The sequence below is a fragment of the Mus caroli genome, unplaced genomic scaffold (genome assembly GCF_978045245.1).
Source record: "Mus caroli unplaced genomic scaffold, Mus_caroli_1 scaffold_4, whole genome shotgun sequence".
Classification (NCBI taxonomy): Eukaryota; Metazoa; Chordata; class Mammalia; order Rodentia; family Muridae; genus Mus; species Mus caroli.
In genome coordinates, this window is record NW_028227259.1 from 108,916,948 (window position 1) to 108,936,431 (window position 19,484).

Here is a 19,484-nt window from a genome sequence, read left to right on the forward strand (position 1 = left end):
CTGCACAGTTTCTAATACACCTTTGGTATCAATTTTGAAATAAGTCATTTAGACAAATGTTTAATCTTGCTGTACTTTTATTAGGTTAGAAATACCAACAATATTTCAATATTTGTTTGTCAAAAGGTGTCTTATTGTATTTGTTGGTTCATCACATTAGCGGGATTTCAAATTACTTTTATTAGGTTCAGCTCTCTCATTGTGAATATTACTTTTTTTTCCTGCTAACTAACATTAGTGTCACCATGTGTCTCAGACAGTAAAAAATCTCACCTGGGCAGTGGTCGTGTATGTCTTTAATCTCAGCACTTGGGAGGCACAGGCAGACAGATTTCTGAGTTCGAGGCCAGCCTGGTCTACAAAGTGAGTTCCAGGACAGCCAGGGCTATATAGAGAAACCCTGTCTTGAAAAAACAAAAAAACAAAAACATAAACAAAAAAAAGACAATAAAAAATGTCTTTTAAAAAGTTAATCCAGTTTGCCATTCATTGAAGATTAATACAGCCCACATGCCAGATTCCTTAAACATGCAAATACGTATTCTACATTTGCAAATTAACTTTCCTATTAAGTCTCTCAAATACACTGTGAATAGAGGTGGTATGTTTCCATGAGAAGTATTGCTTTGGTGTGTGTGTGTGTGTGTGTGTGTATTAAATGCCCTATCAGGATATTTTTCCTGCCATGAAAGAAACATATTTTAGTATGTTGTATAGGAAATCTCTGTTTATTCTAATGTTTTTAAAATGAAAACATAATTTTTAATAAAATTATTGTGTATTGATTTAATCTTACAATAAGTTTACTTTCTCCATCTGTTTTTATTTATATGATTTGTATATATAGCTTAGAAGAAAATATACTGATATGTTATATCTTTTATGTATACACAAAATAAAAAAATAATAATACAAATTGTCAGTTTGAATTGATGATAAGAAATCCTGTATGGAGAGAGAATTTCTTTTTCTGGTGTGGCCTGGCCTCTTTCTAATACAACTTCCTTACCAGTTTCTGGTCAGGAGGGACATGGATGGGAAAGGGAAAGCAGAGGAGACCATCCACAGACTTCCTTATCACAGACTGTCCTCTCAAGACCTAGAAATCTGCTCTTTCAGTGGATTTGTGACCTGCTACATCCTAAGAGATACAAAGGAATGGAGAGTCACAGGGATGGAGAGGCAAGGACAGCAGTTGTAGCTGAGGCAGAGGTCCTAGCAGTAGCTCCTTTCCTAACCAGTGTGAGGCCCACTGCATGCTGTGCCCCCACTGCTAACAAAGGCTCAGTCTGTCACCTGTGCTGCTGCAGACATCCTGGGGCTGAGCAGTTGTGGTTGTCTTGTAAGTCTTAGTACAGAGTCAGACAGAAATTCACTGACTCTTCCTTGAAACTCTTTTTTTGTTTGTTTGTTTTTGTTTTGTTTTTCCAGACCGGGTTTCTCTGTCTAGCCCTGGTTGTCCTGGAACTCACTTTGTAGACCAGGCTGGCCTGGAACTCAGATATCTGCCTGCCTCTGCCTCCCGAGTGCTGGGATTAAAGGCGTACGCCACCACGCCCGGCCCAGTGCCACCACGCCCAGCCCAAAGAGGTAGTGCCCACCAGATATTTGTTTTGTTTTTTGTTTTTTCAAGACAGGGTTTCTCTGTGTAGCCCTGGCAGTCCGAGAACTCACTTTGTAGACCAGGCTGGCCTTGAACTCAGAAATCCACCTGCCTCTGCCTCCCAAGTTCTGGGATTAAAGGCATGTGCCAGCTCCACCAGGTTCCTTGAAACTCTTGATCTCCTCTGGACCCAGGTCTAGAATTCCATGCTTCTGTTCTTGTGCATGAATGTCTCCTGTGTCAGCAAAATGCTGTCAAAACCATTATCTCCTTGCAATATCTGTGTGCTGCTAGGAAGCTGGGGTTTTCTACTTCAGGAGAAGCAATACTTGATCTATGTGTTTGCCTTTTGAAGAGATCAGTATTATAGATTAAAAAGGAATGATTCCATGAAGTCTACAGAGTTGGATCATAGTGTGACTCTGTAAACTCCCCAAGTTTATTAGGCCTTCATCCTTTGTGCTTTTAAGTATATATGGTAGCTTCACATCTCTGGAATATTTTTGACATCAGCTAAGGTACCTGACTCAAGTATTTTCTGTTGATTGCTATAATACATAAAAAAGTGTAAGCACATCATGACTACTGCCATGTAAATAAAAAGGAGATTTTTTTTTATTATGCTAAAGAGAAGATTTTATTATTTTCCCAAAGCACTAAAATAGCTCATGGCATAGTAATTTAGGACACAATATAAATGACTTGTACAGTCAGGTCCCGCCAACTCCCCCATGGTTCTTTTTAACAATGTCTTGGGTAGGGAGGCTTTAAAATGTCCACTCTTTAAATTACCTTTATTTCAGTTGTCACGAAGCCACAATGAGAGTGTTTTTTGGAGAAAAAAATTCTTAATATAAAAGAAATCACAAGTCCTGGGCCAGGATAAAGGAAATTTCTTCACTTGCCATCTGTGTTCTATCGGCAGAAAAGTATCAAACTCTTCTGTAATATAAAATTATCCTAAATGTAATATTGCAACTTCTCCAAAGTGCCTCCCTTAAAAACTGCAACTTGGGGAAGGAGAGGGGCATGTCAGAAGTGACCACTAGCTTCAGGTCAATGAGTCAGTACAATGCAGAAATAGTAAGCAAGGCTCTTCATGACTGAAGCAAGGCTGACAGGAAGTGGAGGGCATAGCCTACAGGCCTCCACTTCCATCAGATGGCCAGAGGTGAGCTGAGGCAGGCTGCATCTCGATGCTAGCCCTTGACGATTGGTCTCCATGATTTAGAACCCTGTGCTAAATGGTTCCTGTCTGATCTTATATGGGGTAGATCAATCATTTACCCTGGGTGAGAGGTTTTCCCAGTTCTGAGCGTCATTCCGAAATGATTGAAAACATGCTCGAAAACGTCCTTCTGCATCAACCAGCGAGTGCCTGGTTCAAAGGAAACAGCAAGAACTGAAATGCTGCAGTATATGCCAGACTGAAATTTCTTCTCTAGTCCATTGTATTTGGAGTTCGGCAGGCTTCTTGTATGTTCATGGCCATCCCTTTCTTTGGGTTAGGAAAGTTTTCTTCTATAATTTTGTTGAAAATATTTAGTGGCCCATGGAATTTGGACAAATATTCACTCTCTTCTATAGCTATTCTCCTTAGATTTGGTCTTTTCATTGTGTCCTGGATTTCCTGGGTGTCTTGGGTTAGGAGCCTTTTTTTTTTTTTTGCATTTTCTTTGTTCTATCAATGTTTCCTATGTTATCTTCTGCCCCTGAGATTCTTTCTCTCTTCTATCTCTTGTTTTCTGCTGGTGATGCTTGCATCTATGACTCCTGATCTCTTTCCTAGATTTTCTAACTCCAGTGTTTACTCCCTTTGTCATTTCTTAATGTTTCTATTTCCATTTTTTAGATCTTGGATGGTTTTGTTCATTTCCTTCACCTGTGTAATTGTGTTTCCTTGTAATTCTTTAGGGGATATTCATGTTTCCACTTTAAGGCCCTTTAGCTGTTTACATGTGTTCTCATGTATTTCTCTAAGGCTGTTATATATGTCCTTCTAAAAGTTCTCTCTCATCTTCATGAGATATAACTTTAGATCTGAATCTTGCTTTTCCGGTGTGAAGGTGTATCCAGGACTTCCTGTGGTGGGAGAATTGTGTTCTAATGATGCCATATATTCCTGGTTTTTGTTGTGTTTCTTCTTAAGCTTGCCTCTGCCTTTTGATTACTTCTAGTGCTCCCTGGCATGGCTATATCTGCCTTGAGCCTGTTCTATCTGTGATCTTGGTTGTGTTAGAACTCCTCAGAGTTCAGCTGTCTCTGGCATCCTGTGACCCTGAGATCCTGGGTCTGTCAATGCTCCTGGGAGTCAAGCTGCCTCTGGAACCCTGAGATCCTGGTGTAACCAAACTCCTGGGATCCTGTGTTCCTGAGGATGTTAGCACGTGGTCCTGGAGCTTCTTTGGGGTGTTGGGTGACTGGTTGCAGATTTAGCATCCAAGCTCTGTTTAGGGCACCTCTGATCCTATTATCCTGGGCATGTTAGAACACCTGAGAGTGGAGCTTCCTCTTTGTGTATGGAGCTGGCTTCGGAGTTTTAGCCCAACATCTGTTCAGGGCACCAACCCAGACCTGAAGGAACCTGCTTCACTGGTCTGGCAGAGTTCCTTGGTGCAAGGGTTCTATTGGTCACAGTTTCTCCTGGTGTTGGGGCAGATGTTGTGTCCTCCTCACCTCTGATCCTGTGATCCTGGGAGTGTTAGAACAACTGAGAGGGGATCTTCCTGTGGGTGTTGTGGGACTGGCTGCAGAGTTTGAGCCCCAGAGTTACTCAGGGCACTACCCCAGACCAGAAGGAACCTGGGCACCACCCCAGACCAGAAGGAACCTGTGCTACTGCTCAGGTGGAGCTTCTGGGTGCCTGGGTCCCACTGGTACCCAAAATCAGTTTCCTTAATCACTGAGCCATCTCTCTAGCCCTGGTGAAGAGTTCTTTATGATCCAGGTCATTAGACTCTCATTGTGAGGTTTCTGGGAAAGTCACCTGTCTTTAGCTTGTATAATGATTATCCTTTTTTTTTTTTTAAATTTTATTTAATAGTTATGAAAACAATAGTTTTGTTTACTTTATCAAACCATACTAACATTCTTTCAAGGACAAACATACAGCCAATGATGGTACAGTGAGAGAATCTTATTTTTACAAAAGAGACTTCTCAAGGTGCTCTCCAGTGATGCTTCTTATTATTCTGGGAATCTGGAAAATATTCAGTGTCTAAAGCTACCACAAATGCCGCAAACACCCATTTGAATCTATTTAATATTACACTCCTGAAGGTGATGTTGCCTGCAAAGCCCCCATGTATCTCCAGGCCTCGTTGTAAGCCTATGGATCCCTCAGCCCTCGGGCAGCAAGCTATTTCCGCATCATTTATAATGGCACTCCTTCAATTTTTTTGCTGTCTGTAATCAAAGTTCCATTTTATCATGGCCATGGCCATGGCCATGGCCATGTTCATCTCCATGTCCATGTTCACGTCTGTACCCAGCATCCATTTCTTACATCAATCTGAACTCCTGGGACACTCAATATTTAACCTTCTAGCTGGAGCCAACTACAAATGGACAAATCAATTACCTATTGTGGGAAGCCGTGATAACATTTGCCGTCACTAGATGGCGCTAAAGCTCCATTGTGCGCATGTGTAAGAGCAAAAGCCCGCCAAAGTCACCAGTCCACTTCCCAAGACATTAGTCCATCCCCTGGGGCATTAACCAATCCCTGGGGTGTATGAGACCATGGGTGATGCTATCAGCTGTAGTTAAGACATGTCACTTCAGGGGGTAATTAAGCCTCACACGTTTCTGAGCCTTCTTTGTTCTACCTCACGATTATGAATAAAGTGTAACCACGGAAAGGTCTTGTGTTCTGTGCATGTTTTTTGCGGGCGAGAAACAAAAGCGCAGGACATATTGGTGCTGAAATCCCGGGAAAAACGCCTAACCATCGCACAGTGCCAGAGGGGAACCCCAGATCAAGCAGGAAGCGGGGAAGACTGGAACCATGGTGGAAGGTAAGCTCCAAGAGAAGTGCTTGGTTTTAATCCCTCTAATCCCTCCCCTAAAGGCGGCTGTGAAAGCTTTTGTCCTCGAACTGGTTGTGTTAACCCTATACCTCCCGGTCTTATCCAATGCTCACCAGAGGTGGTGCTGAATTTTGACTGCTGCTAGGCACAGTCAGACAGACGTACATGAGCAGCGGTGCTTGTCCTGTACTTAAGCAGTATGGGAACTTCACATTCTGTGATCACAGCTTTGCAGTCTGTCTTAAAACAACGTGAAATAAAAGTCTCTACAAAAACCTTACAAATATTCATCAAAGAAATTGACCTTGGTACCTTGAACAAAGAATAGCACCTTGGTACGCATGTTCAGGGTCATTAACCCCTACCTTTTGGGAGAAATTAAGGGGAGACTTAGTTAAGGAACAACAGAATGGGAAATTAAAGATAGGGACCATGGCATTATGGAAACCTGTGAAATCGTGCCTGGAGGATTAGAGATGTAGTCCAGTAATAATAACAGGACAAGGGATATTAGAAGAATTACAAGACAGTATGCCAGAAATGGAGCGGGACCATAGGTTAAGAGCTCAACAAAGGAAACGTGCACGTGAAAAGCAAAGCCCTTCCAAAGACCTTGGATCTGAGCAAGTGAAAGATTTGGGGATAAATACCCAGGGAGAGAAAAAAGATAAGGAGAAAGTTCAGGAAAAGAAAAGCCTTTATCCGGTAAAGGAACTAGAGGCTTTGAAGCTTGATAGTTTAAAAACAGAAGAGCTTAGCTCCTCTGAGGAAGAGGAGTTAGAATATGAGACAGCTCACTATAAAAAGGAAAGATACCATCCAGATGAAAGGCGAGTGAAAAAATCAGAGAAAAAATTAAAAATTACTGGGGACACTAGGCCTTCTAGTCTCAATGCTCCTCCACCTTATGTGGAGAATTTTTCTGATTCTTTCCTCTCTAGGGAGGAGAAGAAAAAACTATATCAGGCATTTCCTGTCTTTGAAGTTGCTGATGGAGGGCGCGTACACGCACCTGTGGAGTATATTCAGATAAAAGAACCTGCTTTGTCTGTACGTAATTACGGAGTTAGTGCCAATTTTACCATATCTCAAGTTGAAAGATTTATGACCTTGGCCATGACTCCAGGAGACTGGCAGACAACAGTGAAGGCTGCACTCCCTATTATGGGGCAGTACATGGAATGGAAGGCGCTGTGGTATGATGCTTCTCAGGCGCAGGCAAAAGTTAATGCCACTGCTGAAGGCGATCAGAGAAATTGGACATTTGAATTGTTAACAGGACAAGGGCAGTACGTTAATAATCAGACGAATTATGATTGGGGAGCATACAATTAAATCTCCGCTGCTGCCATTAAGGCATGGAAAGCACTTTCCAGAAAGGGAGAGGCTGACAAAAATCATACAAAATCCTCAGGAGTCATTCTCAGATTTTATAGCTAGGATGACAGAGGCAGCAGGCAGAATCTTTGGAGACCCTGAACAGGCAATGCCTTTAGTGGAACAGTTGATTTATGAGCAAGCCACACAGGAATGCAGAGCAGCGATTACACCCAGAAAGAGTAAAGGACTGCAGGACTGGTTAAGGGTATGTCGTGAGCTTGGAGGCCCCTTAACTAATGCAGGGCTAGCAGCTGCCATCCTGCAGAGCCAAAGGCGTTCAGATACAAGTAATCACAAGGTCTGCTATAACTGTGGCAAACCAGGGCATATAAGAAGGGACTGCCAGGCCCCCGTAAAAAAGAAAGTGCTAGGACTGTGTACTAGGTGTGGGAAAGGTTATCATCAAGCCAGTGAGTGTCGCTCAATTAGAGACATCAAAGGCAGACTTATTCAGTCTGGACCTCCTCAGGCAGAAAGAAGTGAAGACAATTCAAAAAAACGAGTTTCTGGGCCCCAGGTCTCAGGGCCCCCCAAAATATGGGATCCCAGCTCACAACAGACAGACACTACAGTCCACAGAGCTGCAGAAGTCTCAGCAGGAGTGGATCTCCGTTCCACAATTCGATTCATGCTGACACCCCCAATGGGGATGCAGCCCGTTCCCACTGACTACAAAGGGCCTCTGCCATCCGGGCGTGTTGGCCTAATACTGGGCCAGGCCTCCTTCGATTTACAAGGCCTCATTGTTCACCCTGGAGTCATAAATCAAGACTATGAGGGGGAACTTCAAGTTCTTTGTTCCTGCCCTCAAGGTGTTTTTTCTATATCACAAGGGGATAAAATAGCTCAGCTAATAATCTTGCCAAGCCTACATGGCTACTCCCCCTCCTCTGGTGTCCTTCAAGCTGCTAGAGAGATTGGCTCTACTGGTAATGATTCTGCTTACTTAATAATGTCTCTTGATTCCAGGCCATCCTTAGAGTTAGTTATAGAAGGGAAACAATTTAAAGGGATTCTAGATACAGGAGCAGATAAAAGTATCATCTCTTCCCACTGGTGGCCAAAAGCTTGGCCCGTTACTCAGTCATCACATTCTTTACAAGGGTTAGGCTATCAGTCCTGCCCCACTATCAGCTCTCATGCCTTGAGCTGGCAGGTACCTGAAGGTCAAACGGGAAGATTTACTCCATATGTCTTACCACTCCCAGTTAATCTTTGTGGGAGAGACATCTTACAGGCAATGGGAATAACCTTGACTAATGAATACTTACCACAAGCTGTTCAAATGATGAAGAAAATGGGCTATAAAGAGGGAAAGGGATTAGGGAAAAGAGAGCAGGGTAGACTTGAACCTATCCCTCAAGAGGGCAATAAGGGAAGACAAGGCTTGGGTTTTTTCTAGGATCAGCTGTTGAGGGTTCCATGCCCATACCATGGCTTACAGAGGAAGTTGTATGGGTTCCTCAATGGCATTTATCCTCTGAAAAATTAGAAGCAGCCACAAAACTGGTCTCTGAACAGCTACACTTAGGTCATTTAGAGCCCTCTACCTCACCCTGGAATACACCTATTTTCGTAATTAAGAAAAAATCTGGCAAATGGCATTTATTACATGATCTTAGAGAAATTAATGCACAGATGCGCCTGTTTGGATCAGTTCAGCGAGGGCTTCCATTGCTCTCCTCCCTACCTAAAAATTGGGAAATTATAATTATAGATATTAAAGATTGTTTTTTCTCTATACCTTTATGTCCTCAAGATAGACAAAGATTTCCATTTACCATCCCAGCCATTAATCATTTAGAACCTGATCATAGATACCAATGGAAGGTCCTACCTCAGGGGATGGCAAATAGCCCCACTATGTGTCAACTGTATGTGCAATTGGCACTTAAGTCAGTTAGAAATCATTTTCCATCGATACTTATAATAAATTATATGGAAGACATACTAATTTGCCATAAAAATGTACAGTTATTACAAGAAGCATACCCTATATTAATAAAAACGTTAGGGCAATGGGGACTGCAAGTGGCTACTGAAAAGGTGCAAGTTGCTCAAATAGGAGCCTTCCTAGGGTCACTCATTTATCCTGACAAAATTGTTCCTCAAAAATTAGAGATTCGCAGAGATCATTTACACACCTTAAATGATTTCCAAAAATGATTGGGAGATATAAATTGGCTGAGACCATTTTTGAAGATTTCCCCTGCTGAGTTAAAACCTTTATTTGATATTTTGGAAGGGGACCCTCATATCTCCTCCCCTAGGGCCCTTACTCCTGCAGCCAATCAGGCCTTGCAGACAGTAGAAAAAGCTTTGCAAAAGGCTCAATTACAACGCATTGATGAGTCACAACCTTTTGATTTGTGTGTCTTTAAAACAGCCCAGTTGCCAACCGCAGTCTTGTGGCAAAATGGACCTTTATTATGGGTTCATCCAAATGCATCTCCTGCTAAAATAATAGATTGGTATCCTAATGCAGTTGCACAACTTGCGCTTCGAGGAATAAAAGCAGCTATTACTTATTTTGGACAAGATCCTAAAATCCTAATTGTACCTTATACTGCTGCACAGGTTCAGACCTTAGCAGCTACATCTGATGATTGGGCAGTTTTAGTCACCTCCTTTTCAGAACAGATTGACAACCATTATCCAAAACATCCAATTTTACAGTTTGCCCTGAATCAGGCTATAGTGTTCCCACAAGTAACAGCTAAGGACCCACTCACAGATGGAATTGTGGTGTACACTGATGGGTCAAAAACTGGTATAGGAGCTTATGTGGTTAATAATGAGATAGTAACTAAGCAATATAATGAGACCTCTCCTGAAGTTGTGGAATGTTTAGTGGTACTGGAAGTTCTTAAGGCATTCCCAGGACCGCTTAACATCTTATCAGATTCCTCCTATGTAGTTAACACAGTCAACATTCTCGAGACAGCTGGGGTAATAAAACCCTCCAGCAAAGTTGCCAATATTTTTCGACAAATACAATATGTTTTATTAAATAGAAGATTCCTTGTTTATATTACTCATGTCAGGGCACATTCGGGCCCTCCCTGGCCCTATGTCTCTGGGAAATGATTTGACAGACAAAGCCACTAAGGTTATAGCTGTTGCTCTGTCTTCCCAGGCAAAAGCTGCAAAAGAATTTCATAAGCGCTTTCATGTGACAGCTGAGACTCTACGTCACTACTTTGCATTAACTGAAAAGAAGCTAGAGAAATTGTTACTCAATGTCAGAATTGCTGTGAATTTTTACCTGTCCCTCATGTGGGAATAAACCCTCATGGCGTCAGGCCATTACAGGTCTGGCAAATGGATGTCACGCATATTTCCTCCTTTGGGAGAAATCAATATTTACATGTTTCTATTGACACCTGCTCTGGTGTAATGTTTGCCACACCTTTAACAGGTGAAAAAGCCTCTCATGTTATACAACATTGCCTCGAGGTATGGAGTGCTTGGGGAAAACCCAACTCCTTAAGACAGACAATGGACCAGCTTATACCTCTCAAAAATTTCAACAGTTCTGGCGCCAGATGGAAGTGACTCATCTGACTGGTCTTCCATATAATCCTCAAGGGCAAGGCATTGTGGAACGTTCTCACCGCACTCTCAAGTCCTACTTAATTAAACAAAAGGGGGGAGTCGAGGAAGCTCTACCCCCAGTACCAAGAGTAGCTGTTTCTATGGCACTCTTCACTCTTAATTTTTTAAATCTCGATGCTCAAGGCCATACTGCGGCTGAAAGTCACTGTTCAGAGCCTGACAGGCCAAAAGAGATGGTAAAATGGAAAGATGTTTTGACTGGTCTCTGGAAAGGCCCGGATCCTATATTAATAAGATCCAGGGGAGCTGTTTGTGCTTTCCCACAGGAAGAAGACAACCCATTCTGGCTGCCGGAATGACTGACACGAAGAATTCTGACACCTGAAGATGACTCCCGGATGGATCCCTTGGAAACTACCTCTAGCCCTCATGCTGCCTCTGTGGATTTGGGTTCCTAGTATATTTGGAGAATATAGATGGGCAATTCTGTCTGCCTTCCCTAAGCCCATGCCTGTCCATCATGATACAGCTGTTTTTCCCAAGTTTTTTACGACCAATAAAACTTTAGGCCTGCCATACCTACCATATGATCCTATCTGGGCACCACTGGGAGAAAAACGCTCTATAAGGGAACGAGGTTCTCTCTCTGTTTCCAAATTAATGAATTGGGAGATTGTATCAGACTCACCAGACGAGCTTTGGGAATGTTTACTAAGAACCGAGGAGGTTGGGTGAAAACAACCCAAGACACTTCTAACAGAGATATAACCCTTACAAATCAGATCTTCTGGCAGGAGACAATTTGGGTTAATAGTCCATTTTTACCACCTAACTTTTCAGACAAAGAACGTCCCAATCAACCAAAAATGGCTCCTCATTGTAGCTTGGAAGATGAAGGGCTGATCCTGCCTTGGTCTGATTGTCAATCCTCCGTCACTCGTTGGGCAGATAAGAGTAAAACCTTTTCCTTTTCTCCCAACATGATGGATGACCCAGAGAAGAAATTTGCTATGAAAAAGGGACTTTTCATACAGGACTTTAAAATGCATCCTTTTCATAAATGGGTACTTTGTGGGATTAATGGTAGCTGTACAGATCTTAATCCCTTGGTTTTCCTCCAAGGAGGAGCTGCTGGAAAAGCGATTTTTACTGGTATTTCAAAATTTTCTCAGTTTCATCAAGTTCTGTTACCTGATAGAACCATTTATCAGAATTCTACTACTGAAATCACTGGACTTAATAAGACCCTGATAAATCAGATTAGATATTCACCTACTCCAGTTTGTGTGTACACCCCTTTCTTGTTTATTCTTTCTAACGGTTCCTTTGAATCCTGTACTAATGAAACCTGCTGAAAGAGGAAAATTACTGGCCACCTGAACTCTTCACCCCAGAGTCCTACCCCTCCCATCTGGAGATTGTTCCCGGAACACTCCTGAACTCTTCACCCCAGAGTACATTCTTGAACTTTTCAACTCAGAGTCCGACCCCCTCCCAACTGAGGACTGTTCCAGGAACATTTTTGAGATAAAGGCTTCCTGGAACAACCTCAAGAACATTTTTGAGATAAGAACCACCTCAGAATGTTCCAATAGATCGGGTACATTGCCAAATATAGGACACGACCCCTTGGTTACGAAAAGCCCCTTGGAAAGCCCCTTGGAAAAACCCTTGGCAAAACCCCTTAGTTATGCAAACTTGTACTTTCCCTGCCCTGCTTCCCCCCTTGGTATTTTCCTATATAAGCCTGTGAAAAATTTGGGTCGGGGTCGATTCTCCTCTACACCATGCTCGGTGTATGAGTTTCGACCCCAGAGCTCTGGTTCATGTGCTTTCTTGTTGTGGCTTTATTAAATCTTCCTTCCTATATTCTGAGTTTGGTCTCAGTGTCTTCTTGGGTTCGCGGCTGTCCCGAGACTTGAGTGAGGGTCTCCCTTCGGGGGTCTTTCACTGCTGGATGTCACAATGCTGGAACCTTAAGTGGGCCAGCCGTGCAATGCTTGCCAAGATTCCACGATGGGTTCCTGTACCCGTGGAGACCCCTTCCACCGTATCTTTGCTCAGGCAAAAGCGAGACTTTGGTATCACTGCAGCCGTTGTGGTGGCAATGGCTGCCAGTGCGGTGGCAGCTACGGCTGCTGGAATTGCTATGACAACATCAGTCCAGTCAAGCACAACTATTGAGCAGTTGTCCTCCTCTGTGGCAGAGGCGATTGATCAACATTCAGTGCTCAGTGCCCAATTAAAAGGTGGGATAATGGTAGTGAACCAGCGCATTGATCTGGTGGAGGAAAGGCTGGAAATTCTGCTCCAGATGGCCCAGCTTGGCTGTGATAAAAAATCAGGAGCCTTATATATTACTAGTGTCCAATATGAAAATTGGACGCGTGCAGATAATCTATCTAAAGAATTGTCTTTGTTTCTTACAGGAAACTGGTCTGAAGGATTTGATGAAAAGCTTGAGGCGCTATGTGTAGCAGTGATGACGATTAATTCTACATGCGTGGACCCATCATTGGTTGATGGAATCAAAGGACTTTCTTCCTGGATGTCTTTTGCATTGTCACATTTTAAAAAGTGGGTGGGAGTGGGCCTGTTTGGCGCAACCCTGTGTTGTGGATTAGTGTTTTTACTATGGCTGATTTGCAAACTCAGATCTCAACAGAGACGTGACAAGGTGGTAATTGCTCAAGCACTTGCTGCCACAGAGCAAGGCACCTCTCCTGAAATTTGGCTATCCATGCTCAGGACTTGATTGGCATCTGAGCTCTCTGCTCTTACATTCCACGGATCTGCAGATCCTTTGCACTGGAATGAGAGAGACTCAATGATCATTGATCAGCCCTTATATATTGCTGAGGTTTCCTCATTGCACGCGATGGGATGAGCATGATTTCCCCACTAATTCATTTTTTGGCTGGCCTCTTTTGTAGAGTTCGCACTAGATCATTTAGCAGTTACTGTGACACAGTAATGCGGTATCCAAAGACGGGCAACTTTCCTCATGCACAGACCAACCTAAGGCATGGGGCCTGGTGGCAATAGGGTTTTCCAACGACAGTTAAGGCTGTGACATTAGAGGAATGACCTAAGACAAGGAGCCACAGTAGATGGACGTAACAGCATAGGCCTAGACCAGCCTTGTTTTATTATAACGAAAAGGGGGAAATGTGGAAGCTGTGATAACATATGCCATCACTAGATGGCACTAAAGCTCCATTGTGCGCATGTGCAAGAGCAAAAGCCCGCCAAAGTCACCAGTCCACTTCCCAAGACATTAGTCCATCCCCTGGGGCATTAACCAATCCCTGGGGTGTATGAGACCGTGGGTGATGCTATCAGCTGTAGTTAAGACACATCACTTCAGGGGGTAATTAAGCCTCACACGTTTCTGAGCCTTCTTTGTTCTACCTCACGATTATGAATAAAGTGTAACCACGGAAAGGTCTTGTGTTCTGTGCATGTTTTTTGCGGGCGAGAAACAAAAGCGCAGGACAACCTATGTGCAGTTATTACAGCTTAAGTTATTAGAAGTTCTTAGTTCCTGGGTAGGAACTTTTAACAGTTGTTTAACAAGATGTAATTCTAAACTATCCACTGAATGTTTGTAATTATTCTAATGGAGAAATGTTACAGCCAGCATTAGCCAGAGGGGTTGCCTGTGCTGTCCACTGTGATGAATGTAGAGACTCATGTCTGCTCACAGTATAAGGCTACATACAGAACTCCCAACTGCTTAACTCCAAACTGGAAACATTTAGTACCCCCTATATAGCTCAGGACATTATAGGGAGAAAGAGTGCAGGGGCCAGAAGATGAGAAGAAGGAATGGAAATGCTATATTGTGTTCCTGCACAGCCAAGGAAACCATGGTCTGTCTCTCAACTCTGCAGCTATCTGCACAAGAGTGGAGACCTCACCAGCACAGGAAGGAACAGTGAGGGGCTCAGTGGGCCCATTCCCCATTCAACTGAACTTTTGGCTCCTGGCAGCTTTTTGTAGAGAGGTAAGCATTGCCTGGGCTCAAGTGGATCCCACATACAGCCTTGTTTAAACTCTGTGGGCCACAAGATAAGACCTAAGATGTGACTGTAAGAAAATCCTTGTAAAGAAGAATATTTGAAGGGATTGTAAGGGAAATGAGAGAGGAGAGATGGAGGGGGAATCACAGAAATGCATTATACATGTGTCTTAGAGTTTTACTGCTGTGAACAGGCACCATGACCAGGGGTACCCTTAAAAGGCCAGCTATTAATTGGGGTGGCTTACAGGTGTATAGGTTATCTATTATCACTAAGGCAGGAACATGTTATCATCCAGGCAGGCATGATACAGGTAGAGCTGAGAGTTCCACATCTTCATCTGAAGGCTGCTAGAAGAATACTGGTTTTCAGGAAGGTATATTGAGGGTCTTAAAGCCCACACTCACAGTGACTCACCTATTCCAACAAGGACACACCTCTAATTAGTGCCTATCCTTGGGCCAAGCATATACAAACCATCACAATCCACTCCCTGGCTTCAATAGGCTCTTTCAAACCCATGAGTCTATGTGGGCCATTTCTACACATAGCATGATAAAATAATGCATTTAGTATAACTTCCAAAGCACACAAAGTCTAAACTATGTTGTATCAACAATGCAGTATCAACAATGTTAAAAGTCCAGTGGTAAAGGACTCTTCTGAGATTCATTCAATCACTTAACTGTAATCCCCAATGCAAGACAGGAAACCACCTGTACAAATCCAAACTGCATTTCCATGTCTGAAGTCAAAGCTATAGTATTCAGATCTCCAACTCCATTTTCAACTTTGTTGACTACAATAAACTTCTTTCTCCTGGGCAGGTTCTTCTTCCTGTTAGCAGCTGTCTTCAGCAGGGATCCCATGGCCCTGACATCTTGAATATTTTTGGGTCTCTAAGGCACCTACAACCTCACAGCTTCATGCTCCAATGTCTGAGATCTAAATATGATTTTCTGGGAACCTCCAAAGGGCTGGCATCACTTTTTTGTTTCTCTGCCCTGTAGCACCCTAAGCTCAGATTGATCCACTGCCACTGCTGTTCTTGGTGATCAATACATGGTACTGGTATCTTCAATACACTGGAGTCTTCTGCTACACCATGGATTCACCAAATTTCCTCTCTTCATGGTGCCAAGCCTCAACTCTTTTTATGGCCTCTTCAGTCCTGGGCCATCAACTGCAACTGAGGCTGTACTTTTCACCAATGGCCTTCCATGGTCCCTCACTGTGACAAGCCTAAGCTGTTCTTCATGGTGTCTTCATGCCTTCAAAACCAATATCAACTTGGCGACTCTCTCACCTTACCAAGTACAGCTGTAGCACAAGGTACTATCTTGGCTGTCTCTGGAACAGAGTATCTTTGTGCTCTTACCAAACTCTTCCCAGAAGCTTTCACCTCAGTGATACCAGTCTCTTCTTAATCACCACTAATGATTAGTGATTGGTGATTAGTCTTAGCTCCACCTAACCAGCATCGATTGTCTCAGTAGTTCTTGATATTCTTGATTCTATAGCCAGAGCCATGTGGCCAAAGCTATTTAGTTTTGCTACTTATTTGGGCTGGAACATTGCCCCTTTTTCTATTTCATTATCACCAGATTTCTGTTTTCCAACTCTCTCACTGCCTAAGTTTGAATTTCATGGAACTTACAGTGTAGATTGACCTTGAACTGAGAGATCTGCATGGATCTGTCTCCTGTAATGCTGGCATTAAATGTGTATACAACTATGCTTGGATTTAAGCATTTCTTTGCCAAGAACCTGCTTTGTACCAGATTGGCCTTCAACCCAGAAACCTGTTTGGCTTTGTCTTCTGGGATTAACGATGTGTCCAACCATGCCTGGATTTAAATTTATCTGGATTGGATCTTACTCCAATATCTCTTAATTTGTTAAGAGTCTCCTAGAATATAGGATTCAGTTCCAATTTACTTCATAGTCCTGCTTTAATACTTGTATCATATTGTAGAGAGATGGCCCACAGTTCACATGGACCAGGGTACTCCTGGAAGGCAGGCTGGGGCTGAAAGAGAAAACTAGATGGCTTGAGCAATAATGGAGCTATGATGATTCCAAGTTCAAGGCTCAAGTTTATTGGCAGTCTGTGCTTATAAAGGGAAAAGCCCATCCCCCACCAATCCATTCATGGTGCCTGGAGCCAGCTGCAGGCGACATGCAGGATAGGATGTGCCTCTGGAACATCTCAGGGGCCTTTCTGCAGGTATCAGTGTCTTGGCAGAAAGGAGCAGCAGGTGACAGAACAATAGAGTCATCTAGGTCAGAAGGCTCCACTCCAGGTGGTCTAATTCTCAGAGGCAGCAAAGTCTGATCCAGTCTGCTTCAGGCTGGAGGAGGTTACAATTTCCCCCTGATTGTAATATAATAAAAAATAGCTGGATAGAGGCATAAAATTTATTTATACTCCATAGTCCTGCCTGGGAGTTATGGTGGCTGTCGGCAGTGCCTAACTTAGAGCTTCCTGAACCATTCAGATCCATCAAGGAGCATACATGCAGCTTGTTTGTGTTTATTTTACACAATACATGGCTCAGTGGTGTATTATTAACAAACCTCGGCCTCTTGCCATGTACCTCCATCTTAGATTGATATGGTTCCGAAATCTGGTTGCCTGTCTTTGGCTGTCCGGCCCTCATAGCACACCTTATTCCCAATTCAGACCAAAGCCACAATATATACCTAAAATGCTTCTTCATATAGATTAATTTCTGCCATCTGCACTGTTGGGGGCGAGGCTGCACACTTGGTGCAATCAGGCTGAAAGGTGTTGACTAACCTGCTTGAAAAACAATGGGAGACAGTGAAAAGTAACAGTATAAAAGCTTCTTTGGGGAAGTCCAGGTACTCTATTCAGTTGCAAATTAACAATGATCAACTCAGACTCTGAGCTCCCAGTGTTGGGGAGGTGGCTTTGAGAATTACAGAAAGGCTGTAACTTCTCTGGGAGTGGAGGCTGTGGTCCAAATTAACTTTGCTAGGTAATTAAGACTTTTAGCTGTCTTCAATAGGAATCTCTAATATTGGAATTAATACTAGACCAGTCCAAGATTGAGTTAGAATAACTGGTCACATTGAAGGAAAGAGAAGAATCATTACAACTCCTTCTTATGGCTAATCTTTTTTTTTAATAAAAATTTATTATTTATATGTAAGTACATTATAGCTGTCATTAGACACACCAGTAGAGGGCGTCAGATGTCATTACGGATGGTTGTGAGCCACCATGTGGTTGCTGGGATTTGAACTCAGGACCTCCGGAAGGACAGACAGTGCTCTTAACCGCTGAGCCATCTCTCCAGCCATGGCTAATCTTTCTATGTCAGATTACACTGTCTCTAATGTTCTATGTCCTATAAGGTTTTAAAAGCTTGAAGCAAGGCAGCTTAGCTTGTCCAAAAACATATACCCAATTCAGCTTTCTTGTCACTACAGTCAGGACACTCAGCGAACTCACCAATCAGCTTGTCACACAAATTATTCTGATAGTTGCCATGCTTCGGCAGCACTCTGTGGAGAGAACCTAACCTTCCCTTTCCCACTAAGGTATCTGTTCAGGATCAAGCCATATGTCAATAAGTAGATCCTTGTCATCTCACCTAGACATGATTATGGCTGGTTTTAAGACACTATAAGGCATTTATTAGTTTCTTTGACATGCAAATTTCAAAATTCTTAAAACAAAAGTATGATTTAAATAATGTGCACAGGGATATAATTCCCCCCTCCTTTGTTTTTAAGAAGATAGAGTTTTTAAAGTTACACAATACCTTGTCTTTGAGAATTAATAAATTGTTGACAAAACATCTCAAATACTTGACTTTTATAGTCAGTTTTAATATAACAAGGTCAGTGACTAATTACACTTTCAATTGTTTCTCTTGAAGAGTGGTTGTAACTAGAAAGCTTGAAAAAGTCAGGGGGCTGGAGAGATGGCTCAGCGGTTAAGAGCGCCGACTGCTCTTCCAAAGGTCCCCAGTTCAAATCCCAGCAACCACATGATGGCTTGCAACCATCTGTAACAAAAAAATCTGATGGCCTCTTCTGGAGTGTCTGAAAACAGCTACAGTGTGCTTACATATAATAAATAAATAAATATTAAAAAAAAAAGAAAAAGTCAGATGCGCATTATTTATTTATTTATTAATCAGAAATAAGAACATTCATTTGCAGCAGTTGATTAAGTATAGGTCCTCAAGAATTAACACCATTATGTGGAAACAGGTAGGAACTGAGGACAGCAAGAGCAAATTTTTTACAATTTGACATGCACATTCTCTAAAAATACCAAACTATTATCTTAAACCATTACTGTTTTGAATATATAAAGAATGAGATTATATAGCCAGTTCTTCTTATGTAAGACCTGTAGTCTGCCTGAGATATAAATCCAGCATGGCATTGCCTTAAGAGGTCTTGTCCTGGCAATCCAGAACAATTTATTAAATGTCTAAAACCAGTCTTCTTAAAAGAACAGCATTTTTTCTTACGAGTTGTATACGCACAAGCAACTGCAAATTTGAGAATTAATGGCATCTGAGGGGCGAACAATCTTAAGCAATTACAAGCTATGAGATATAATATTGACTATTAACATACAAATTAAAGTTTGATTGTTCAACAATTTAAAACACCATCTACAGCACACAATCTAATTATCTGTGCTGAAACAGGCAGAAACTCAGAGGAATAAACATGTGATCTAATTCACATATACTTTTTTCCCATAGACGGATTGTTTTTAAACACAGTAAATGGCATGCATAAAAACAATTTTTACTTTATCTTTGGGACAATGACTGTCAATTTTATTTAAAATGATGGTATGCAATAGGTCAAATATCAATATTCTCTAGTAACCAAATTAATTGCTGT

At 42.3% G+C, this 19,484-nt stretch overlaps 2 pseudogenes; one reads left to right on the top strand and one right to left on the bottom strand.

The window, feature by feature from the left end:
- Nucleotides 1–4,761: 4,761 nt before the first annotated feature.
- LOC110306384 (NADH dehydrogenase [ubiquinone] 1 beta subcomplex subunit 3 pseudogene) lies at nucleotides 4,762–5,101 on the bottom strand (annotated as a pseudogene).
- A 508-nt stretch (nucleotides 5,102–5,609) lies between these two features.
- LOC147005311 (igE-binding protein pseudogene) lies at nucleotides 5,610–10,857 on the top strand (annotated as a pseudogene).
- The last annotated feature ends 8,627 nt before the right edge of the window (nucleotides 10,858–19,484 follow it).